The sequence below is a fragment of the Vulpes vulpes genome, chromosome 9, assembly GCF_048418805.1.
Source record: "Vulpes vulpes isolate BD-2025 chromosome 9, VulVul3, whole genome shotgun sequence".
NCBI classification, from domain to species: Eukaryota; Metazoa; Chordata; class Mammalia; order Carnivora; family Canidae; genus Vulpes; species Vulpes vulpes.
Window position 1 is genome coordinate 19052263 of NC_132788.1, and position 26751 is coordinate 19079013.

Consider the following 26751-nt stretch of genomic DNA (forward strand, 5'->3'; position numbering starts at 1 on the left):
TAAAATGGTAGTGACTAGGGTATGGTTGAAGGATAGAATAGATATTGTTTAAGGCTACAAGCTTGCAATAAGGAGTGAATGAGCCCTAGAGAGTTAATTCATAGTAGAGTAAATATAAACAATATTGTATTATAATCATCAAACTTGCCATGAGACTAGATCTTACTTATTTCAAAAACTAAAAGGAAATGATAATTATGTGATTTGATAGAGGTGCTAGTTACTGTCACAATGACTATCATATGACAATATATAAATATATGAAATCAACGTGTACACCTTAAGTTTATATAATGTTAAATGTCAAATATATTTCAATTTAAGAAAAAAGAAACTATTATGACTGAAGACAACAGAATGGCATGCTTAAAGTGCTAGAAGGGGAAGCAATTGTTAATTTAGAATTAATTCCCTACAAATATATCTTTCAAAATATGAAGAAGATAGTTCAACACTAAAAGAAAATCATTCAATGTAATAAACCACATTAACAGAATAAAGGGGAATGAAGCCACATGATCATCTCAACTGATGCAGGAAAAGTATGCAACAAAATTTAATATTTTTTCATGATAACACACTCCAAAAAGTAAAAGATGAAAGAAATTACCACAACATAAAAAGGCCTTATATACAGAAAAAAATTTACAGAATGTCAAAAACTTTTCCTGTAAAACCAGAAACAAGACAAAGATGTCTGCTTTTACCATTTCTACCCAACACAGTACTAAAAGCCCTATTCAAAACAATTAAGCAAGAAAAATGAATAAAAGACATCTAAATTGGAAAAAAGGATAAAAAAATTGTCACTGTTCACAGATGACATATCTACAGGCAAAAGGATAAAGTTGATATCTTACTTTACATCATATACAAAAACTAACTTAAAATGTATCAAACACTAAATACAAGAGCTAAGTATAAAACGCTTAGAGAAAACACAGGGGAAAATCTTCATGTCATTGAATTTGGCAAAAAATAGATCCTGTAACTCTTTTGCCTTTTACAATTTATTCCTTTTGAAATGCGAATGTTTGCTCTATGCTTATCCCATCATTGTATCTGGGAAGTACATAACCTGTTGTCTGGTTTCACAGTTCCATGACTGGTGAGGAATTCAAGATGAATCATATTTCAAGTCTCACCCACACCTCATTTATATGATATTTAGATGAGATTCTGGACTTTAGAGATGCTGCAGGAATGGCTCAAGATTTGGGGAGTGGTTGAGATGGAGTGAATATATTTTGCTTGCAAGAAAAAATATGAATTTTGAGAAGCTGGAGGACAGAATATTATAGGTTGAATTTGTGCTCCCTCAAAACTCCAGAATATGGCTATTTTTGGAAGTAGAGTCTTTAAAGGGGTAATTAAGTTAAAATGAGGTCATTAGGGTAGGCCCTAATCCGAGATGACTAGCATCCTTATAGGAAGAGGAAATTTGGCCATGGAAAGCCACAAAGGGAAGATACAGAGAGAAAACGTCAATCTACAAGCCAAGGAGAGAAGCCTCAGAAGAAACCAATCCCGCCAATACCTTGATTTTAGACTTCCAGCCTCCAAAATTGCAAAAAAAATAAATATGTTTAAGCCCCCCAGTTATGGCAATGTTATGGCAACCCTGGAAAATTAACATGCCACATGATATAGCAATTCTACTTCTGAACATATACCCTAAAGAAGTGAAAACAAGTACTTGAAAAGATATTTATACATCCAGGTTCATCATAGAAGCATTATTTACAAAGGCCAAAAGTTGAAAGCAATTTAAGTTAATGGATAAATGGATAAACCAGATGGGATATATACAGATAATGGAATATTATTCAACCTTAAAAAAGGACATTTCAACACATACTACAACACAGATGAACATTAAAGATGTTATGCTAAGTGAAGTAAGCCAGTCACAAAAAGACCAACACTGTCATGAGGTTCACAGAGCAGTCAAATTCATGGTGACAGAAAGCAGAATGGAGTTGCCAGGGACCAGGGGAAGAGGAGAGTGGGGACTTAGTGTTCAAATGGGTACAGATTTGCAGTTGGGGAAGACCAAAAAATCTGGAGACATATAGTGGTGAAGGGTGTACCACAACACGAATGTGCTTAAAGCCATAAAACTATAGACTTAAAAATGACTAAAATGGCAAATTTCATGTTACATATATTTTACCACAATAAAAAGTCAAGGAGAAATAAACACTTTTTCAGACAAACAAAATATGAGAAAATTCATCAGCAGCAAGCCTGCACTATAAGAAATATTGAAGAAATACAGAAAATGCTACCAGTTAGACATTGGCTTTACATAAAGAACACTGAAAGAGGTAAATGTGTGGATAAGCATAAAAGCCATTTTTATCATTTTTATCTCTGTGAGAGATGTTTGACTGTGTAAAGTAAAAATAATGACAATGTGTTGTGAAGTTTGTTGCATATGCAGAAGTAAAATGAAAATAGCTCAATGGACAGGAGGGAAGAATTGAATGTATTCTGCTGTACATTTTTTACACCATATGTGAAATGGTATAGTGTCGCTTGAAAGTTAAACACCAACTTTCAAATGATACTAAAATTAAATGCTAAAAAAAAGGTATAGAAAATAATCATTCTTTAAAACTCAAAAAAAAAAAAGAGAGAGGAAAGAACAAAGAGCAAACAGGAGAAGTAGACAAAAAATAGCCAAAATGGTAGATTTCAAATTAAACAGTGTTTATACTGACATAAAACATACTTTATTTCAACTCAAGTCTTCAAAGAAACAGATGCCAAAGGGCATCTGGGTGGCTCAGTGTCTGAGCATCTTCCTTCAGCTCAGGTCATGATCCCAGGGTCCTAGGATCGAGTTCCACATCAGGATCCCTGCAGTGAGCCTGCTTCTCTCTCTGCCTATATCTCTGCCTCTCCTGCATGTCTCTCATAGTAATTAAATAAAATCTTTTTTTAAAAAAATGCCAAAATGAGATTTGATGGGCCAGAGACTTATTGGGGAACGTGGTTGAGAAGCAGCGAAGGGAGACCCCTGGAACAGGCTAGGACAGTCTTTTAACCACAATGTAAATGTGGCCTCTGTGAAAGAAGACAAAGAAGAAAGGAGACTTGAGTAGGACATTCCTCAGACCATTACACAGTTGTGAGAATGTCACAGCAGGCTGAGGAAAGCCCACTGAGCAATGGTTCTAATTGGTCTAATGGTTTCCCATTAGATGCAAAAATGTCCTAACCCTAGTAACCCTATCGTGCTGGGAGCAGTCCAGGGAAAGCTCAATTTCAAGGTGAACACCATGTTGTACCTGAAGGTATAACTGTCTAACCATGTTTTTCACAGAAGCACCACTGGCAAAGAAATGGAAGAGCAAATTTCCATGGCCACCCTATCCGTCTTTGTTCTGCACAGATCCCTGACTCAAAACCTTTCCCATGGTCCCATTGACTTCTCTTCTTTAAGGTAAATTTAATAAGATAAACCAAAGCCCCATTGTTGTAGTTGGTTTCAGGGCCCCCATTGGAACTGATCATCCCTCCATCCCTCCTTTATCATCCATTCTAAATTCCCCTACTCACAAGTAATACCTATGCAGGTGTCAGTGTCTAACCTCGTGATGTAAACCAAACTTTCACCTCTAAAGGATCTAAGTCCATGGTCATTATGGTCACCATTCTCAGTAGTGCCACATATATTCATTCATAATTACAGTGGGTCAAGGGAGAACTAAGAGGCATCCAGGGGGACACCTGGGTACCACAGATGTTCTTCTCTTCCCACATTGTATAAAAGCCTCTTCCTATTCTCAGGGTCAATTACTCCTGCCAATATGATTACTCTTCTTCTCATCTGTTGGTCCTTAGATAAAGGACTCTAAAATGCCCTAGCAGCATGTACAGCAGATAGTTCAATAATTTCTCACTTTTCCCCTTGTAATGCCATGTCCTTGTGGGGGCCAGATTCTCTGACTGAATAGGCTGCAGTTACAAGGATGAGAAGCACAAACTCTCCCAATGGCACATTAGACCCACTCAACCTCTCTGTAAACCTAAAATTGTTCAAAAATTTAAGGCAAATTAATTTTTAAAAAGAGGGAGGAGTCAGGTTATGTCACTCCTCTGCTCCAAACACGACAGTCACTCCCCATTTTATTCAGAGTCCAAGGCAAACATGTCTATAAGGCCTACAAGGCCTCCCTACATCATCCCTATGACATCATCTGCTATTAATTTCCCTCTATTTTACTCCAAGCAGATTTCTGGCATAGGACTTTTGCCCTGAACCTCTTCCATTACCAAGAATGCTCTTCCCTTGGATATCCCCTGGCTACTTCCCTCATCCCCTTCAGGTTCTTATTTCAAATAATACATATAACTATAACCCACAAGAAAAGACAAATGGCCCAATTGAAAGACAATGGGCGCAATTTAAACTAATTCTTCATAAAATAGGAAATCCAAATGGCTACCCAAAGAAAAAAAAAATGGGATCAGCTCATTAGCAAGCAAGAAAATGCACATTAAGACCACAATGGAAAACCATTACATGCTTATTAGATTGACAAAAATTATGGTATCTGACAATTTCAACTGTTAATAGGAAGTAGAACAATATTTTACTCTCAGAAGTAAAATAATAATACTTCTTTGGAAAGTATTATTCTTCTTCTTCTATTTAGCACTATCTAATAAATGTGGAGGTGTGCATGCCCTCCCTATGATGTAGCATTCCACCCCTAAATATACACTCTGGAGAAACTGTAGTACATAGCCAGGAGATCGATATAGTAGCATTCATAGCAACATCGGACAAAATATCCCCAAACTGGAAATGATCCAAGGTGCATGGAGATAGAATCAATACAAAAATCATTAACTATGAATATAATATTACACTATACAACAATAGAAACACATAATCTGTATATACATCCACCAACATGGATGAAACTTACAAATATACTACTGAGTGAAAGAAGCAGCCACAGAAGAAAAAACTGTATAATTTACTTGCATAAATTAAAAAAAAATCAAACTAAAGTCCTCAGGCGATAAACTAGAAGATAAATCTATAGGGACAAGCATGGATAGATGGTCACATTTCTTTGGTTGATGTTATGTCTGCTGAAGGAAGATTCTGTTCTGACTATGGAGAGGCATGTGGCAAGTCTCTGTCTGGTCTGAGTGGTTCATGGATATTGTTTTGTAATTTTTTTAACTGTATATGTGTGCTATGCACACATCTGTAGGTATAAAATATTTCACAAGAAGAAAAACAAATTCCGAAGAGTCAAATCAATGATGGATCTAAATCCACAGGCATGGATATGAATGGAAGAAAGATGCAGTCAAAAAATGAAGAGAACACCTTGTTTATATTTTTCTTCATATTTCTCATGGCTTGGTTTGCATTGAGTACTAATTATCTACTGTTTGTGTTGCTGCCTGTGCATTTTAATAGCTGTTCACTGATCTAGTCTGACCTTCTGTTTAGTAATTTTAAGTAGTCAGCAGGAGGCATTAAATTGCATCAAGACATAATGCATTATGTAATATTGTAACAAAAATAAGGTAAGATGATGCTAGGGCTTGCAAAGCAGCAAAATGTAAATGAGACCCTTTGGATGCAAGACATGCCTTTAATTGGAAGAGAAATGTCACACAATTGAAGTGCACTGGTCTTAGGGGAATAAAGACTAAGAACATCTTGCTTCCTCCTACTCCCAGGATTCTGAATTGAAATCCCCTTAATAATTTTTGTACTTTTGGATTTCAGTTCCGAGCAGGCCTATTACACAATTTGGCAAATTAGTTTCAGAAAGACTGTTGCCAAGGTCATTTCCTAATCATGTAGGGCAAGATCATTTGAAAAATAAACTAAGGCAGAGCCAGGATTTGAAGGCAAGTCTTTCTAATTTTGGAAACTTTATTACCCTCCATGTGACATAATCTTCCTAAAAAGGCTCTAGGTGATTTTTGGAACTGTCTATTCAATCTCCTTGAGGCCATATTCATAAATGTGGTTTGGTATGTAATTGTGATTATAGAAGTTGTATGAAATCTGCCTTCCCTAATCAACTAAAAAATAAAATAGAAATGGTTTCAATAATATAGTCAATTTCTGTTGAGGTATTTTTGCAGGTGCAAACCAAGAAATAAAGCATAGTGTGATATCATAGAGAGCTCCCTGGATCAGAGTCCAAAGACCTTATAGATTGTGTGACCTTGGGCAAGTCATGCAATCTTTCTCTGTATAATTTACCTGATCTGAATAATGTAATGCTACCTGTCAAGCCAATCTCACATTTGAAGGACCAAATGAAATAGAAGATATGGAAATGGTTTGTAATTTTAATTATTCTGCAAATATCTTACTAATATTACAAAGCCCAAATGGAGAAGATACTCAAAATTTCTGCTCTTTAAAATCCTCAAACATCATGTACATCTAATGGCAACTCCCTTTCAAATTACACATGGCAGCTCACCTCCCCAGATTTAATGGTGCCAGTCCCTTAATCTCTATTGGCAAGATTTGTAACTCCACAGAGATCCTCTTTAGATGGATGTGATTGGAGAAAATAAATAGAAGGGCAGAATGACATAGAGGACTGGACTAAGTTTTGGCTTCTTGTCTTTTTCTATGTGGCATTAAATGTGAGAAACATCATGACTGCTCATGACCCATCTATTCTAAAGCTTAATATAAAGAGTTCATTGAGACAGGAGACCTGCTGACTGTCCAGCCATAGAACATATGTTTTGAAGTTTTCTGGAATAATGGTGATAACCTGGCTGCAACCCAACTCTCACCAGCTCCTCCACTGTGGGCTCATTTTCAAAATGAACCCACCAGCACTAGCACTTGATGACTGTGGTCACAAAAGAGAGTTCTTTCCTGTGTCAAGTAAACTGGACCATACAGGGTCTGAATCCATGACCTTGGCCTTGTTAGCAGTGCTCTAGGTGAGGTAATAGGCCCAGATGGTAACAAGATATAGAACACTTTGCAGAAGTCACTCTGTACTCACGTAGATCAGAGATGACTTCCAAAAACTGAATCCTTTGATGACATGTGTTCTTTAACCTCTAGGTACATAGTCTGTAGTTACACAGAAGCAAAAGTAGGGAGACAGATGGTCAAGCTGGAGGGAAGGAAAAAGAGAACAAACATAAAGAGAAGGAAGAAAACTATAGGATTCTGGCCAATACCCAGAAAAGTGAAATATAATAAAAAGCTTATAAATCTCAAAGCATGAGAAGCCTAAGCATAGACATTAATTGTTGCAGTACAAAGTTTAGCCATCAAAATGAAATATCTCTCCTTCAAGAGAACACATTATCATCAAAACAAAATGTAATACACAATTGGATTGGTAAATATTCATGAAAAGTCTCCAAACATGAAATATGTGTTAATGTGAATGAAAATAATTCTGAACCTTCCAACACTCGAGAAGAACTCCAAAGTTACAGAAATCAGGGGCAAGACCACTGGCTGGCTGGGGTTATTTCCAGTAGCAGCAGGGACAGAGTTTTTTCCAACCCTTGTTACTAAGGACATTTCAGAGCCTGTCTATAAATAGCTCCCTACCATTAGCCCCATCAGAAATGAGGTCCTGCAGCAGCACTGCAGTTTTGTATGCTGCTGAAGGAGATTTCATTCTAACTGTATCTTTCTTTCTTTCTTTTTTGGCAGAAAGAAAAAAAAAGAACTTAACATCCCAGGAAAGAAAATTTGATAGATGTATATAGCTCAAGACTGCAATGCTTCTTTTTTCATAGGAACACTCCTTAACCTCTTGCAGCTATGAAAATAACACGTTTGATACTCTTGTGTTAAACTAGGTCCTAGGGGGTTCAGTTGCAATATTTTCAAGGTTAGCATTTAATGCCTGCTCTCCAAACGTCTGTAAAGAAGGGATTTATATGATAACTTAGTATCTTTCCTTTTATTGGATAAACTTGAATTCCCTTACAAAGTTTCTTCTATCCAGGCATTCCTGTAATAGATTTTTTAAAAATTTTTCAGTGTTCTTACTTTGATAAATTGTAAACTTCCTCTCTTACATTGTTGCCTCTTTTTCCCAATTTTCTGTTTCTATTTTCTTTTTAACTTGTTCCTACCAAATGATTGAGTAATTCAAGAATATTAGTTGATTTCAATAGATGTAAACCCTAGTTTGGGGGGGAATGGCTGTGATACAACTTCTTGAACAACATTTCAGCAAGTAGTTTTAACCATAATTGCTGCATTTGGAATCTTCAAGACTGATCTTTGGTAAATACATGATTAGAGTGACGCTGACGCTATGTGTCCCTCTCTCCTGCCTTTAGATCTCTTCTTCCCAGAGGGTCTGGAACCATGTCTTGAGACCCCAGGATCAGCTCACCTTAGCCTGCTTTAGTGTGTCTTGCTCTCTGCTTTTCTCTTCCTCTCCCAAAGTAAAATTTAAATGTTTCCAAAAACTAATATGTAAATTCAATGCAAGTAGGGCCCATTGGGGTTGATGAGCAAATTACAAAGTTTATCTAGAGAAAAGCAAGAATAACCAACAAAAAATTTTAAAGAAAGAATAATAAAGGGAGGAACTAGCTCTACAAAATAGCAAAACATGATACAAAACTACATTTGTTATCACAGTAACAGGTATTGACAAGAAAACCAATGGGACAGAGAAGAAAATCCATATACATGACTATGCATATGCATATAAATACACATAAATGCATATAAATTTAAAATATGAAGGTGACTCTTTAGATCAGTTGGAAAATTTATTGGACAGTTGGCTTATTCATTAAGTAACACCACACATTGAATGCAAAATTCACCTCAAATTATTAAATGATCAAATTCTTTATAAATTTGGAAAATATCAAAATAAAATATAGGAGACTAACTTAAAAATTTCAAATGGGGTAGAAGAGCAGAAGACTAAACAAGCCATAAACTCACAAATTCCAAAAGGAAAATATGAATATATTTTACTATGAATGTCTACAAACAATCAATACAGTGAAAGACACTGTAAATCAAGAATAATTAATAACCTGAGAGAAAATATTGCAAGGTATATAGCAAAATATTAGTATCCGATATATAAATCTTAAAAATCAAAGAGAAAAAAAGCAAATAACTTAGCACAAAAAATAAAGAATGTAAACCAATAATTTGTAGAAGAAGAAAGACAATGACTGATAAGCATATGAAGATACTGAGCCTCACTAGAGGTAAAAGAAATGCCATCTACAATAAAATGAGATTTTGGTTTTTAGCTACCATAATGACAAAATTAAAGATTGATAATAACTATAATTACTGAGATTGTGGAGAAAAGGACTTCTTATACACTGTCTTTCTGGTTAAACTTTATCTGCTTACTCTGGCTACTCATATACAGCTGGAAAGATATGGAGAAAAATACACAAGACCCTGAAAGTCTTACTTTAAACACATTATCATAAATCTCTTAGGCACACAACAGTACCCAAATGATCTCACCACCCTTTCCAATGCTCCAAAAATATAATTTGCTTTGTGTTTCTTTTCTCTCAAAACTTTGACCTTTTCAACCCTCTTTTTTTATAGCCACTCCCCTTACAGTTAATCTTGTCTGACATTTCATTAAGAAAAAATGAGCAATTATTTTTCTACCACTAAATCAACCACTTTATTTGCATCTGCACCTGTACCATGTCCTTGGCCTTTTGTTACTATGGATAAAGTGTCCCCGGTCCCATCTAAGGCAGTCTCAAATTTGGATCCCACCATTTGTTTTGTTGTTTTTAAGGACTTAATCCTGAATTTCTCATTACTGATTTCTCCTTCTATTGGATCCATTTCATTAGCATCTCAACCCAATCTATCATCATCCATCTTAACACACAAAAACACACACACATCACATAAACCTACATCCTCCTCCAATTAACACCTCATTTCTTTGATCCTTTTCTCAGTAAAACTTTCCACTCCTTTGAGTTATCTAGTTCCTCCCATCACACAGTCTTCTCTACCCTGAGGTACTGGGCTTCCCTCACCACTGCTACACTGACACTATGAAAATTAAACTATTCAAGAGTTCACCTCATCTGCCTGCTTAAAATAGTCTCTATTTTTAGGTTCTGTCACCCCTAAAATATCATATCCTTCCCATTACATTATCCACTTATTTTTCTTTCTTTACTTGACGTTGGTATATGAAATGGTTCCAGACTCTGTTCTGTGTTTTCCACTCTTCTATCTAAAGGGATAATTTCCATTCCCATGTCTTTAAATACCATATATATATGCTGATGAGTCCTAAGTTTGCATCTTCAGTCCTCACATTTACTCAATTCTAACTTTGTATATCCAGGATCCTTCTTGCACCTCCTCAATGGAGCCTAAAACTCATTACAAAATTAATACAGCCAAAGCAGAATTATTAATCTCACCATATCCAAGGTTGTGCTTTTTCCAAATCTTTCCCATTTTAGTAAATGGCACCAGTAACCAACCAGTTGCCCAGTATCAAATTCTAGTAGTTATTCTTCATTCTTCCTACTTATCATATCAAAAATTAATAAGCAAGATAAAAAGCTTTGTCACCTTCATCTCTAAAACATAGTCCTAATTCATTTAATGCTTGCCCTTCACTGCTAAAACTCTTGTCAAGCCACTCTTTCTTCAATGGATTATGGTGGATTATTGGTCTCTTCTCTTGTTTATTTGAAATCTATTCTCCACAGAGTAACTGTATAGTTTTCTGAAACATAAATCAGATATCTCTCATACATATACACACTCACACACATGCCCTCTCCAACTACCTATATCTAAAAACCTTGTCATGGCTTTCCACTGGATTCAAAATGAAAAAGCCTTCCATTCACCTGGCTCTAGCCTATATCTTCAAGTTTATTATTTTCAATAGGCTCCAGCTGCACAGATCTATGTCCTCTTGAATATACCAAATGTTTTAGGATTGTCCTTGTATCATTCTACTCCTTTCTCATTCCGCTTCCATATTTATTCTTGGTTCACTAGTTTGGAGGTTTTTGTTTTGTTTCTAAGCTTAAACTCACCTTCTCAGTAAAACTTTCTCTGATCACGTAACCTAAAATAATTTGATTATAATCACCTTATCACATAACCTTTTTTTATACCACATATAAATTCAGATGATTGTTGTTCATTTATTTGTTACTTACCTTTCTTCCACCCATCCCACTTCTAACTCTTTGCTGGAATGCCGACCCCATGATAGATCTCAACTGTCTTTTTTCAGAACTATATATTTTGTATGTAAAAACATGCCAAACATAACCCAAAGATTATCCTGGATTATCTGAGTGCACCCAATGTAATAAATGTTCACATAAGGAGTAAGGAAGATCACAATCAGAGAGAGAATGTGTTAGGGCAGAAGCAAAAATTAAGGAGGAAACTTCTGGCTTTGAAGGATGAAGGGGTCAGAGCCAAGCAATGTAGGCAGCCTCCAGAAGCTGAGAAGGGTGAAGTGGAGTGCTCAAGAGCTTCCAAAAGAAATACATGCCTGCCAACACCTTGATTTTAGGCCAGTGAAATTGATTTAATATATCTAATTTCTGTAAGATAATAGATTTGGGTTGTTTAAGCCACTAAATTTGGTGATGTGGTTGACTGGTGGTAATCCAGTCTATTATAGCAGCAATAGAAATTAATACAACCTGTCAAGATTTGGATTTACATGTTTCTTATGTTGTAATTTCACCTCAAGAAATCTATCCTGTAGGAAGACCAAATCATTTGATTATTCTTACTTTATATTAAGTCTTGAAATTCGATCGTGTGCATCCTCCAATATTGTTCTCCTGTATTGTGTTACTTTCCCATGTAAATTTTTTCTTTCCATATAAACTTTAGAATTAGTTATTGCTCTCTACAAAATACTTTGTTGAGATTTTAATTAGAATCACATTGAATTGCTGAATCAAACTAGGAAGAATTGACATCCTAACCATATCAATTCTTCCAATCCATGAACAGAAAATATATTTCCATGTATTTAACTTCTTTTATCAGTGTTTTTGTAGTCATCCCATTAAGATCCTATACATATTTAGACTTATGACTAATTATTTCCATTTTATGCCGTTATGTTATAGATTTTTAATTTCACTTTATAATCATTCATTGCTAGTGTATAGGAAAGTAACTGATTTTATATATAGCCTTGAATCCTGCAAATCTGACATACTTTCTTATTAATTTCAGAATATTTTTTGCCAGTTTTTGGATTTTCTATGTGGACAATCTATTATCTATGAATAAAGATGGGTTTATTTCTTCCATTCCAATCTTTAAATCATTTGTTTCATTTTCTTGTCCTTTACAATACCTAGGACTTCCAGTATGATGTTAAAAAGTAGTTGTAAAAGGAGATGTCCTTGTCTTGAACCTGATCTAAAAGGCCAAGAGTCTAGTCTCTTTCTCACAACTAGTAAGTAGTAGTTTCACTATTGATTCTTTATCATATCCTCTTTTTCAAGCTCAGGAATTTCCTGTCTACTCCAGTTTGATAAGAGCTTTTATCACTAACAAGTGTTGGAAATTCTGAAATGCTTTATTTTGCATCATTGATCATATTATTTCTCTTCTTTAGTGTTTTTTAATAAGATAGATTACAGCAATTTTTAAATGCTGAAACAACCATGAATACCTGGAATAAATCCCACTGGGTCACAGTACATGATTCTTTTTATGCATTTTGACTTCAATTTGCTAACAGTTTGTTAAGGATTGTTTCATCTATGTTCATGAGAGATATATTGTTGTATAGTTTTCTGTTGATGTCTCTCTTTACCTGATTTTGATGTTGGTCAATATAATGCTATTCTTATAGCTATTCCATTGCTTCTATTTTATGGAAGGTTTTAGAGAAGTGCTATTATTTCTTCCTTTAATCTATGGTGGAAATTACGAGTGAATTAATCTAGGCCAGGGGTTTTCTTTGTTGAAATATTGATAACCAATTCAATTATTTAATAAACATATGGCCTCCAAAGGCAAGGGATACAAAAGCAAAAATAAACTATTGGGACTTTATCAAATTAAAAAGCTTACACAGCAAAAGAAATAGTCAACAAAACCAAAAGACAACCTACAGAATGAGAGAAGATATTTGCAAATGCCTTAACCAGATAAAGGGCTAGTATCCACAATCTATAAAGAACTTATCAAATTCAACACTCAAAAAACAAAAAATCCAGTCAAGAAATGGGCAGAAGACATGAAAAGACATTTCTTGAAAGACATACAAATGGCCAACAGACACATGAAAAAACACTCAACGTCACTTTGGATTAGGGGAATCAAAATCACAGTGAGATACCACTTCACACAAGTCAGAATGACTAAAATTAACAACTTGGGAAACAACAAATGTTTGCAGGGATGTGGAGAAAGGGAAACACTCTTACGCTCTTAGTGAGAATGCAAGCTGGTACAACCCCCCTGGAAAACAGTATGAAGGTTCCTCAGGAAGTTAAAAATAGAGCTACCCTATGACCCAGCAATTGCACTACTAGGCATTTACCCAAAGGACATGAATGTGATCCTAAGGTGTACCTGCACCCCAATCTTTATAGCAACAATGTCCACAATAGCCAAAATATGGAAAGAGCCCAGATGTCCATCAGCAGATGAATGGATAAAGAAGATATTGTGTGTGTGTGTGTGTGTGTGTGTGTGTGTGTGTATATATATATATAATGGAATATTACTCCACCATCAAAAATGAAATCTTAAAAAAAAATGAAATCTTACCATTTATATCAACATGGTTGGAACTGGAGGGTATTGTGTTAAGCACAACAAGTCAATCAGAGAAAGACAATTATCATATGGTTTTACTCTTATGTGGAATTTAAGAAACAAAAGAGATAAACATAAGGGAAGGAAAAATAAAATAAGATGAAATCAGAGAGAGTGATAAACCATAAGAGAATCTTAACTATAGGAAACAAACTGAGTTGTGGGACGAAAGGAGGATGGAGGGATGGGGTAATTGGGTGAGGGGCATTAAGGAGGGTACTTGATGTAATGAGCACTGGGTGTTGTATGCAACTGATGAATCACTATACCTCTGAAACTAATAACACATTATCTGTTCGTTAATTGATTTTAAATTTTAAAAAGTGAGTTTATGGTAAACAACATATAATTGAGTTTTTAAAATCTTCTTTATCTCTGTATTTTAAAAGGTGTGGTTAGACTATTTACATTTAAAGTGACTATTGATATCATTGGATTAATACCTACTTTGTAACTGTTTTTCTATTAATGCAGTTGTTCTGTTTCTTTTTTGGTCTCTTCTTCTGTCTTTTCTGGTTTTAATTAAGCATTTTTTAGGATTCCATTTCATCTCTTATCTTAGTATATCACTTATACTTCTCTTTTTATCTGCTTCTAGTAATGCTGTAACATTACCAATGTGAATTTGTAATTAATCTAGGGCTTCCTTCAAATAACACTATACCACATACCACCTCATATGAAGTAACCCAAATTCCTTCTTTTTGTTCCTTCTGAAATTATTGTCATTCATTTCACTTAACAATATGATATGATCACGCAGTACATTATTACTCATTTATTCAAACAAATCATTATCATTTAGATCAATGGGGATACAAAAAAAAACCATGAGATTTTTGTTCTACCTTCTTTTATTTCTTCTTTGATGCTTTTTCATGTAGATCCAATTTTCTGACCTATATCATTTTTCTTCTAGCTCAAGAACTTTTAAGATTTCTTGCAGTGGAAGCCTGCTGATGATGAATTCTCTTAGCTCTTTAAATTTTCTGAAAGTCTTTATTTCTTCTTCATTTTTGAAGAATACCATTGTTGGATATAGAATTCTAGGGTTGGTGGTTTTTCTCTTTCAACATTTTAAATATTTCACACCACTCCGTTTTAGCTTACATAGTTTCTGATAAGTTTGGTGTAATTCTTATCCTTGCTCCTCTATATATAACATGCTTTTCCCCTCTGGTTTCTTTCAAGATTTCCCTTAGTCTTTTCTTTTCTGAAGTTTGAATAAGACATGCGTACATGGGATTTATTTTTGGTACTTACTCTGCTTAGTGTACTCTGAACTTCTGGATCTTTGATTTGTTGTCTATATTTTGGAAAGCTTGAAGTCACTATTACTTCAAATATTTCCTATGCTCCATTCTTTCTTTCTTCTCCTTTGGGTATTCCAATCATGCATAAGTTATACCTTTTGAAATTGTCCCACATTCCTTGGATGTTCTATTCTATTATTTTCTTTATTCTTTATTCTTTTTGAATTTCAGTTTGGGAAGTTTCTATTGACCTATCTTTAAGATCATTGATTCTTTCTTTAGTTGTTTTGAATCTACTGATGAGTCCTTCAAAGACTTTCTACAATTGTGTTACACTGCTTTTGACCTAACATATCTTTTGCTTTTTTCTTAGAGTTTCCATCTCTCTGTTTACATTATTCTGCTGTTCTTTTATGTTGTCTACTTTTACCACTAGAATCATTAACATATTAATCACACTTATTTTAAATTTCATTTCTGATCATTACAACACCTTTGTAACTGGAGTCTGTATCCATTTATTTCTTTGTCTCTTGAGATTGTTTTTCTTGCCTTTGGCATGTATTGTAATTTTCTCTTGAAAGCTGGACTTGATATGTTAGGTAATAGAAACCGAGGTAAATAGACCTTTGATAGGAGGGTTTATATTCATTTGGCTAACCGTGGTTGTATTTAATGTTTTTCATAGCCAAAGGCATCAACTTTCTCCAGTGTCCTTGTTTTTGTCTCCCCTATTGACTTTGGATTTCCCTAAGTACTTCTCTTCAGGAAGATTCTAAATCTTGCAGCTCTTTCTACTGTAATTTAATGTAGTACTAGAGCTCTGTTACTGTGGTGATTAGGTATGGGAGAAGAGAAATATTCTATAATCTTATAATTAGATTTTCTTTTAGTTGGCCTGTGTCTCCAGTTTGTGGCCTTTACAAGTGGTTCTTCAGTAATACAGCTTTAATTCTTCCCTGTTCCTCATTCTGTTTCTAGGCCACAACATTCCCAGCTCTGATCCGTGTTTCCTATGTTTGTTTATTTTTTCCTCCTATAACTGAGAAAGGAATGCTAACGTGGTAGGAATGCCCTTATCCAAATAAGAAAAGGCTCTGGCAAAGTCTTCCTCTGGAAAGCAGATTTTTTTCCCTTGAATTTTTTATTTTAATTACAGTTAATTAACATGCAACATTATATTAGTTTCTGGTGTACAATATAGTAATTTAACAGTTCCACGCAGCACCCTGTGCTCATCACTAGTGTACTCTTTAATCCCCATCACCTATTTAACCCATCCCCCTACTCCCTCTCCTCTGGTAATGATCAGATTGTTTCTATAATTAAAAATCTGTTTCTTGCTTTGACTCTGGAGAGCAGGCATTTGTTATGAAGAAGGCTGTGAGTTTCATAACGATTATGCTTCCCTTCCCCCAGCTAATGCTTGGAGAAGATGCTCTTCAAGTCTTCAGGAGGATAACCTGGTGGGTCATGGAAATAAACGCTACAAAAGTGTGGAAGACCCTCTGAGAATGTTGCCTCCAGTACTGTCTTTCATATTAGTCCACATTCAGCTTCCAGAAATTCATTATAATAGTGACTTAAGTGTCGTCCTACTGGCTTGTGGTTACAGAAACTTCTGAAAGCAAAAGAGGTAAAGACAGGGACACAGTGGTGTTGGAAACAAGTACAATAAATCTTGAATGAAGAATCCCACTGTGAGCAATGAAATACTGACAATAGATTTGGGGCCTGATGGATCTGTCTATTGATAAACTTACAGAAATATTGCAGAAAGGACACAAAGGGTACTTCTATACAGTCTTCTAAGTTAATCAGTTGATAACATTTAGATTGATATATATAAATTATTTTTTCTAAATTATTTGAAAGGAAGTTGAACACATTATGGTGTTTTATCTCATACTTAACTAAGAAAAAATTCTTACTCCTAAGAAAAAATTACCTTGTATAACCACATTATGGTTTTCAAACTCAGGAGATTATACATTGATATATACTATACTGTATTGTATATGTATTGATACTATCGATATACTATACTATATTGATATACTATACAATACTATTCTAAATCCATGATCCATAATCAAGTTTCACCAATCCATGATCCATAATCAAGTTTCACCAATCACTTCCATGATAATGTCTTGCTGTTTTAGGATTATGTGTTGCATTTAGTTGACAGATCTCTTTAATCACCTTTAGCAGGTAAGAGCTGGAAGTGTGTTGGAGTGATAGCAGGCTTAGGAAGATATTATTTCTGGGTAAGAGAAGAGTGACTTGGAATGGAGAAACACCTTGTAAACTTCAGATTGGAGGGGGAAAAAGAGAATATAGTTGAAATTTTTGACAATTATCAGTATCACAAATGAAAAAACACATCAATTCACAATTATCCACTGATTAAAGAAACTACAGTTTACTATACCAACAGAAGATAATGCTAGAACATAAGAAATGTAGAACACAATGAAACCCCTAAGTCTTGTCTATATACACTTATTCATGCTATTTCAGAAAAATATAACACATTTAAAGATAAAGAGAAAATGATATAAAAGTTCTTATAAAGTCACTATAGGAAGAAAACTTCAAATGAAAAGAGAATATTGCAGCTAATGTCAAGTCTCTCCTTAAAAACCAACCATAAAACAGATGAAAACTGTAATAAACACTCCAATATCAATTAAATACTTTTTAAAAAACATATTTTCAAATAAAATAATTCTTTGGGTCAAATATTCAAAATCTCAGAATTGAAATGAATGAGAAAGAGATAGAATGAAAAGTAATCACTCACATAATGAAATGAAGAAAAATTAAACTCCTCAGGGAAGATGAAATGAAAGTACAAGATACCCAAGGTTGTATCTGGAAAGAGTAGATCTGGTATGGTTGACAGCAAAGTGTGTGCTGGAAATTGCTAGATCTTAGAGATAAATGCAAAGATAGTCTAAGCCTTTAGGTAAAAGACCAACTTACTGACAAAAGAAATAGAATTAGCTTGTTGTCAGACAACTTGCTAACACCATACACATCAAGACTAAAGTGAAAAAAGTAGTTTTAAATGTCAAGGGATAAAAGTGTGAAATAGCTTTAGATATAAATAGTCCTCCAAATACCAAAGGTAAAAGACAAAAAAAAAATACAGTTGATAGGTCTAAGAACTCAGAGATTTTGTTTTTAAATGCTTCGTGGGGAATTTTTTTTATTGGAGTTCAATTTATATATTGTATAACATATAGTATAATACCTTGTGGGGAATTTTGTACATGACCAGTTTTATTCAGCCAAGAATTTGAGAAAATTTTGGCAAAAAGAGTTTTAATATATTAAATGGAGATCTCAGGTTAAAACAAAGGTGAGCACAAGTAAAGGATAGCATTTAATTCATATGTTCTAATAAAGTGGAAATAATGCAACTAAAATAATAGGAAAAGAAGAAATAAAAGAGTACAATCAATTCATTTATTATCCCTAAATTTTCAGTGAGAATTAGCATATGTTACCTAAAGCTGCAAAGTCAAATAATAGAGACACAACTAAGGAAAAAGGAATCAATGTCATGATAAGAAAAAGTAATGACTAGAACTAAAACAAAACCTTTCAACATTAAAGAAAAATAATTTGAGCAAAGAAAATAGACCAAATAGAGGGGGAGGGGAAAGTAAATATGACCTATTGTTTCATGCTAGAAAAAGGAAGAGTTTGTTTGCAAAAAGAAACAAAAAGGATAAATCAGAAATTAAGAAGAGAGTTATTTATAGATGTGACTAAGAACACCTTGAAAGAGATAAATATGAGAGTGAGATATTCCAAGTCTTTATATATACATGAATGGAACCTATAAATATTTTATCGACTAAAAATTAAATAAAAAAGAATAACGATGTAAATCTAAAACTTGATCATAAATAGAAATATAATCTAACTCTGTAATAATATTAACAAAACCACATTTAAAAATAAATAATAATTTTTAAATGCAATACTCTATATATTTTTTATGGAATATATCCTAAAATCAACAGAACTCCAAGGAAATCCTGAACTTTATTTGATAAGGTTGGTATTGATTGGTAGTGCATTAATATGTGAATACTAAAATTGTTTTGGTATATTACCAGATAAAGCAGAGAAGTAAATATATGATGTTGCAGGGAATCAGGGTTTCACTGCAGTTAGAGGAATAAAAAATATGGAATTAAAATTGTGCTTCCAACAGACAGAGTAACTGATATTCAACTAACCTTCTCAGAACTGAAAATAAAAACATAAAAATGAACAATATATGTGAAGTACATTTTTCAAACATAGTCAAAGTTAATAAAGAATTATTATCCCTGAGAGAAAGGAAACCTGTGAAGTGTATGTCAGAATCTCACTGGCTCTACCTGAGAATAATTTCTCAAGCAAGCCACAGTAAACTGGACTCCAAGCAGAACAGAGTAATCTCACTGAACTAAGGTCAGAATTTAGGGAAGCTGACTTATCAGGATCTGTAGGGCAAGGCAGTATGTGAGCAAGAGAAGGGAGCTGTGTAGATGAGATCTGAGAAATCCCTGTGTGGGGTTCCTGTTAGTCTTTGACTGTTCATGCAGTGTTAAGACTACAGACAGCTTGCCAGAGAGTGGTTTTTTCAGGGTTTTAAGCAGAACACAGAGAAAGATGAAGCACTTTTGGTGGAATGAAGAGACCTTGTTAACACTACTTTAACTTTTACTTGATTATGGGCAGCCTGGGTGGCTTAGCGGTTTAGTGCTGCTTGCAGCCCAGGGTGTGATCCTGGAGATCCTGGATCAAGTCCCACATCAGGTTCCCTGCATGGAGCCTGCTTCTCCCTCTGCCTGTGTCTCTGCTTCTCTCTCTCCTCTCTGTGTATTCTCATGAATAAATAAATAAAATTTTTAAGAAAAAAACCTTTTATTTGATTACACCCCAGGATTCCATCTGAGAAGCCAGAGAACACACCGAGAGTCAGTCCAATCCAGATCTGCATTTGTAAAATAAAAAAAAAAAGAAGGGCAGACATATCCATTTAAAAGACGAAGTTTGGAGACACTTGGGAAATACCCTTGCCATTGAATAGGTCTGCCCTAATAAAATATAAAAAGAGCTTACACAATTTGGGTGATGAGTCCAATAAAATCAACACATTTCAGAAGGAAATAACTGAATCCAGAGGCTCTATAAGGTAACACCAATGATATTTAATTAAAAACTATTAGACAAAAAAACACTATTAGACATGTGAAAAATAAGTTTAAAATAATTTTTTTAAAGGATAACATGATCCAAGTCAAGGAAAATGCAGTCAATAAATTGATATCATAATAGCCCAGATGTTGAATTTATCAGAAAAAATTTTAATGCAGATATTTTAAATGTGCTCAAAAGCTACAGAAAAAATATTTTTAAAGCATTTTTAACATACTTTCTATGAGAGAAGACATAGGCTATCTCAATAGAAACTATAAAATGGAAATTTTATAACCTCAATATTCAACAACTGAATTGAGAAATTCACTAGATTGATTTGAGATGCCAGAAGAGTCAGTGTACTTGAAGACACAGCAATAGAAATTAGAGAGTTTGAAAAATTGAAAAATACAAAGAGATTGAAGGGGATAAAAGAACCTCAGAGATTTGGAGGACAATATTAGAGGCAAACATACATATAATAGAAATCTGAGAAGGAGAAGGGAAAGAGTTTTCACAAGAAATATCAATGGTCAAAACACATTGGAATAAAGTGTGAAAGAAATAAACAGCATTTAACAGAAAAGGAAATAAAAATTAAGAAGAATTATATAAAAAAGATGCTCAAATCTGTTAGTAATCAAGAAAAGAAAACTAACATTACAAGAGATATGATTCTATATCTCTCTATTGGCAAAAATTTTAAAGTTGAATCTCAAAAGTTGATGAGGGTGTTGTGTTCATAAATTGACCAGTGCTTTTGGAAAGTTATTTGGCAATACATTATAAAATTGAATATATACTAATTGTACCATCTAACAATTCCCATTCCCTCCTGTAAACCCATAGCTTCCTCATTAATGACAGGAAAAAATCAAAACTTTTGTTGTAGTCTGTTTATAATAGCAAAATTAGGAAGTCATACAAACTCCTATTGATAGTGGAGAAAATAAATAAATGGTATAATATTCACATAGTAGAATACTAAACACTGCATAGAAAATACAGAACTGGGATCCCTGGGTGGCGCAGCGGTTTGGCACTGGCCTTTGGCCCAGGGCGCGATCCTGGAGACCCTGGATCGAATCCCACATCAGGTTCCCGGTGCATGGAGCCTGCCTTCTCCCTCTGCCTGTGTCTCTGCCTCTCTCTCTCTCTGTGACTATCATAAATAAATAAAAATTAAAAAAATAAAAATAAAAAAAAGAAAATACAGAACTGTAAGTATAATTAATATGACTGTTGAATCTCAGACACACAATGCTGTGTGATAAAGCATTCCACAGATTACATATATCATGTGTATAAAACTAAGTTTCAACAGTATTAATAACAAAACTCTCTAAAACTATTATAAAATTCAAAGATAGTCAAAACTAAGCAATGTATGTTTAAGAAATTATGTATATTATTATATGTTTATCTAATTATAAGATATTTTCTGATTATCTATAATATGTAGATATGTAGAGATTATGTATGTTATATATTGTATTATGTATATTATATATGCAATAAAACTGATCTTTAATAAGTAAAGATACAATGAATACAAATTTGTGATAAGAATTATTTTAAGAGATGATAGGGATAGCATAGAGAACAAGCAAATAAGAATCTTGAATTACTAGTGCTATTCTACTTCTTAAATTGAGTGGTGAGTTCATGCCTGTTATCTTATATACTTTATATCATACATAAATAATACATACAATTTTTGTATGTATTAAAATTTTTAAGCCATGCAAATTAACATGTAGGAGTAATATTTTAAATACTCCACTTAAAGAAGAGTAAAGGCAAAGACTTACATTTCTTACAGCACAGGAAGAGGATCCCAGTGCCACCTACTGGACCAGAGACATTACTTATGTTGGATTGTGGGAAGTAGAAAGGGGGATGCCCCAGAATGAAGATGCAGAGCAGCCAGGGATATGTAAATGTTGTATATATTAAAGGTAAGCTATGCACATCATTAGCAAAGAAATTTACAAATTAATATAATGAAAAATAATTTATACAAATGGAATCTTTAATGATAATTTCAAATTCATATGACTGTATAACATTCCTTAAGAATAAACATTGTCTCTGGTTAGGAAAGATAATTTTACTAAATCTCCCTTTTCAGAAAAAAAAAGTCTTATGACACTGTAAATTTCTCAATAAAACAATAATTTATTAAAGAAAATGTAGTTCTGTTACCTGTATTGTACCAAGAAATAAGCAAACACAGAGCTACCTGGAAGTGTCTTCCAGAGATCTATGTTAATCTGATTTCCAGAGTTATTGCACTATAAGACTCAAATTCCAGTTTTCAACAAAAAAAAAAAAAATCAAAAGGCATGCAGGAAATAATGGACCATTCAAAATAAAATAAATTGATAAATCAGCAGAAACTGTCCCTAACAAAAACCAGATGGTAGTCTTACTAGACAAAGGCTACATCACAATTGTCTTAAAGATGTCAAATTTCTGGGATGCCTGGGTGGCTCTGCGATTAAGCATCTGCCTCTGGCTCAGGGCATGATCCTGGGGTCCTGGGATCAAGTCCCACATCAGGCTTCTTGCATAGAGCCTGCTTCTCCCTCTGTCTATGTCTCTGCCTCTCTCTGTGTGTCTCTCATGAATAAATAAATAAAATATTTCTTTAAAAAATGTTAAATTGCTAAAGAAAGGCATGAACAAAGACAGTAAAATAATGTATGAACAAAATTACAATGTTAATGGGGCAGAGATTATAAAATGGAGCCAAGAAGAAATTATAGTACTGAAAGCACATTAATTAAAATGAAAAATACACTAGAGGGATTCAAAAGCTAATTGAGCAAGCAGAAAAAAGAAGCAGCAAACATGAAGATAGGACAATTGAAATTACTGAGTTTGAAGAACAAAAGGAAAAAAGAATAAAGAAAAGTGAACAAAGCTTAAGAGACCTTTAGACATGAACAAGTCAACTAACATGTGCACTATAGGAATATAATAAAGAGAAGAGAAGAAAAAGAACAGAAAGAATTTTTTTAAAGATTTTATTTATTTATTCATGACAGACACAGAAAGAATATTTTAAGAAAATGGGTGTGAAAAAATTCCCAAATTGGATACAAGATATAAATATACAAATCCAAGAAGTTCAATTCCAAGTAAAATAGATCCAGGGACCCACACCAAGATCTAATCATCAAAAGAAAGGCAAAGAGAAAATCTTGAAAGCAGTAAGAAAGAAACAAATCATCACATATAAGTGATCCTTAATAAGAGTGACAACTGATTTCTCAATAGAAACCCTGGAGGCCAGAAGTACTGTGTTGATATATTCAAAAAACTGAAGGAAGAAACTATCAACTAAGAATCCTATGTCTGGCAAATTGACTTTCAAAATTCAGGAAGAAATTAGGATATTATTCCTAGATAACCAAAAGCTAAAGCTAAAGACATTTGTTACCATTAGACCTGCCTATAAGAAATGCTAAAGGAAATCCTCCCAGTTAAAATAAAAATGTTGAGGGTGAGCTACCTGGGTGGCTCATTTAAGCACCTGACTCTTGATCTTAGCTCAAGTCTTGATCTTGGGGTCGTAAGTTCAAGTCCCACTTTGGGCTCCATGCCCAGCATGAAGCCTACTTTAAAATAATAAATAAATAAAATAAAATAATAAAAATGTTAGACAGTAACTCAAAGATGTGTGGAAGAATAAAGATCTTCAGCAAAGATAAATGCTTGAGCAACTATAAAAGCTAATAATATTGTAATCTTGCTTTATAACTCCACTTTTTATTTTCTACACGATTTAAAAAACAAATGCATAAAAAATTATTAATCTATTTTACTGGGTATACAACGTATAAAGAGGAACACTGTGACATCAATAACAGAAGGAGGAATGGCTTTGCATGCTATTATATTGTATACAAGTTTTTGTATACTATTGAAGTTAAGTCAGTATAAATTCAAATTATATTATTATAATTTTAAGAGGTTGTTTTAGCTTGGTCAGAATGGCATAACAAAGTATTACAAACTGGATGGTTAAATAACAGCAATCTAATTTCTCAAGTTCTGGCATCTAGAAATCCAAGATCAAGGTGCAATCAGGGTTGGTTTCTGGTGAGACCTCTCTTCCTGGCTTATAGATGGCTACTTTCTTGCTGAGTCTGCATGTGGTCTCTTCTCTATGTTATAGCGTGAGAGAGTTCTCTGAGGTCTCCTCTTCCTCTTATAAAAACATTAGTTCTACCAGATTTTTACTCCACCATAATAACCTCATTTAGCCTTAATTACTTTCCTAAGGGCCTGTCTCCAAAAACAGTCACATTGAGATTAGGGATTCAACATGAAAATTTTGCAGAGACATAATTCAAACCATAACAGACCTTAAATTTAATTCTTATGGTAACCACAAAGAAAATATCTCTAGAATATACTCGGAAGAAAATGAGAACGCCTGGGTGGCTCAGCAGTTGAGCATCTGCCTTCCACTCCGGGGGGGGGGGATCTCAGATTCACTGGATAGGCTCCTTGCATGGAGCCTGTTTCTCCTTCTGCCTGTGTCTCTACCTCCCTCTCTCTGTGCCTCTCATGAAAAATAAATAAAATCTTAAGAAAAAAGGAAAGAAAGAAAGAAAATGAGAAAGAAATCAAATGTTTCACTTCAAAAAAAAATCAACTAAACACAAAAGAAGACAGAAATGGATAAAATGAAGGACTAAAAAAGTCAGAAAGCCTATAGAAAATGAAGAGCAAATGGCAGGACTAAGTGTCTCCTTACCAGCAATTACATAAATGTAAATAAATTAAACTCTCTAATAAAAATACAGAGATTGGACTTTATTGAAAATAGGAACTTTTGTTTATCAAAGGACACTGTCAAGAAGGCAAAAAAGACAATTTACTGAAAGGGTGAAAATGTATATCATTTATCTGATAAAAGATTAGTATCCAGAATAAATGAAGAATTCCTAAAACTCAACAACCAAAAACAAATTCAAAAATAGGTCAAAACCCAATAGACATTTCTCTAAAGAAGATATACAAATGGCCAAAAAACATATGAAAAGATGCTTGACAGCATTAGCGATTAGAGAAATGCATATCAAAACTACAGTGAGATACCACTTCAAGGGCATTAGAATGGCTGCAATTAAAAACAAAAACAAAAACAAAATAACAAAGTGTGGGTATGGTGTTGAGGGTTACACAGCATAGTAAATGTATTGAATTATACAGTAATGAATGGTTAAAATGATACATATTATGTTAGCTATATTTTACCACTATAATAAAATTGATTAGAAAGTAAGACCCAGACCAGGGTAATGATAATAGATGCAATCTGTTGAAGAGGATGATAAATTCTGACAGGCATCATGCTTTCAAAAACCAATGGCAAAGTATCTTATGGCAGGACTGCAAAAATAATACTGGGGTCATTGGGGTTGCAGCTCTATTTTTTTTAGACTGTCACAAATGTAATTAGCTCAGACAATTTATCTCTGCCCAATATTTACAATCCTAATTGATGGCACTTTCATGAAACAACGACTGAGTCATAGGCTACTTGACAGGGACACCAAAAACAGTAACAAGAGTAGTGGCCATAGTAATAAAGTTTAAAGTGTATAAGCCTATAAATAACTATGTAATTTTAATCTTGAAGAACTGGCTGTGGCAGTTATACTTAGTCTAGACATTTTGCCAGTGATAAAACTGAAGCACAAACAACTTTTCATTATCTGTTTACGGTCAAGCAGTTATTTCTATCAGAGCCACATTCCTCGACTTCTAATTCAGAAGCTCCTCTACCTTACCACACAGATCTAGTTTTTATTAATCCAGATGCAATAAAGACAACAATTGTGAGAGTTAAGCACTGTATGGTCATTGGACAACATAAAATCTGTAACTTGAAAGTGCTGAATGTCACTTATATTAAAACTAATTAAAATTAAACTCCACTGAATTTCAAAGAGCCCGAGCTCGTCCATAAAAGCATCTTGGGTCAGAGTTAAAGGCTGTCATGGCCATAAGCTCTATCACAGAACTCGTCTAGTCACCTCTGACTCCAACTTCTTTATTCCTGGTTTTCCTGATTAATCAATCCCTTCCCCATGTTGGCTCTGCACCTTGCTTATCTAGCATCTGTGACTAACTACCAAATCCTGACTTTTATTGCAGCATATCATTTCCCACTCCACTCATGTCCTGCAATATGATTGTGTTATTTGCTCTATAAACCTGTGGGCCACACAGAGAAGAGGCAACACATGCTTGAGTTACCTGGAACCAATTGCCCCTCTTCCAGGGCTGTCCGAGGTTGCTGAAAATGTTGGAAGATGTACTAAAGGTTACCTAATTTAAAAATACAACCAATGTACACATTTACCCTATATCATCAATAATAGTGTCATAGCTCAGCCCTGTCTGCCTACTTGCATCTGGTAACTAGACTGGCTATCTCTAGCTGTTCAA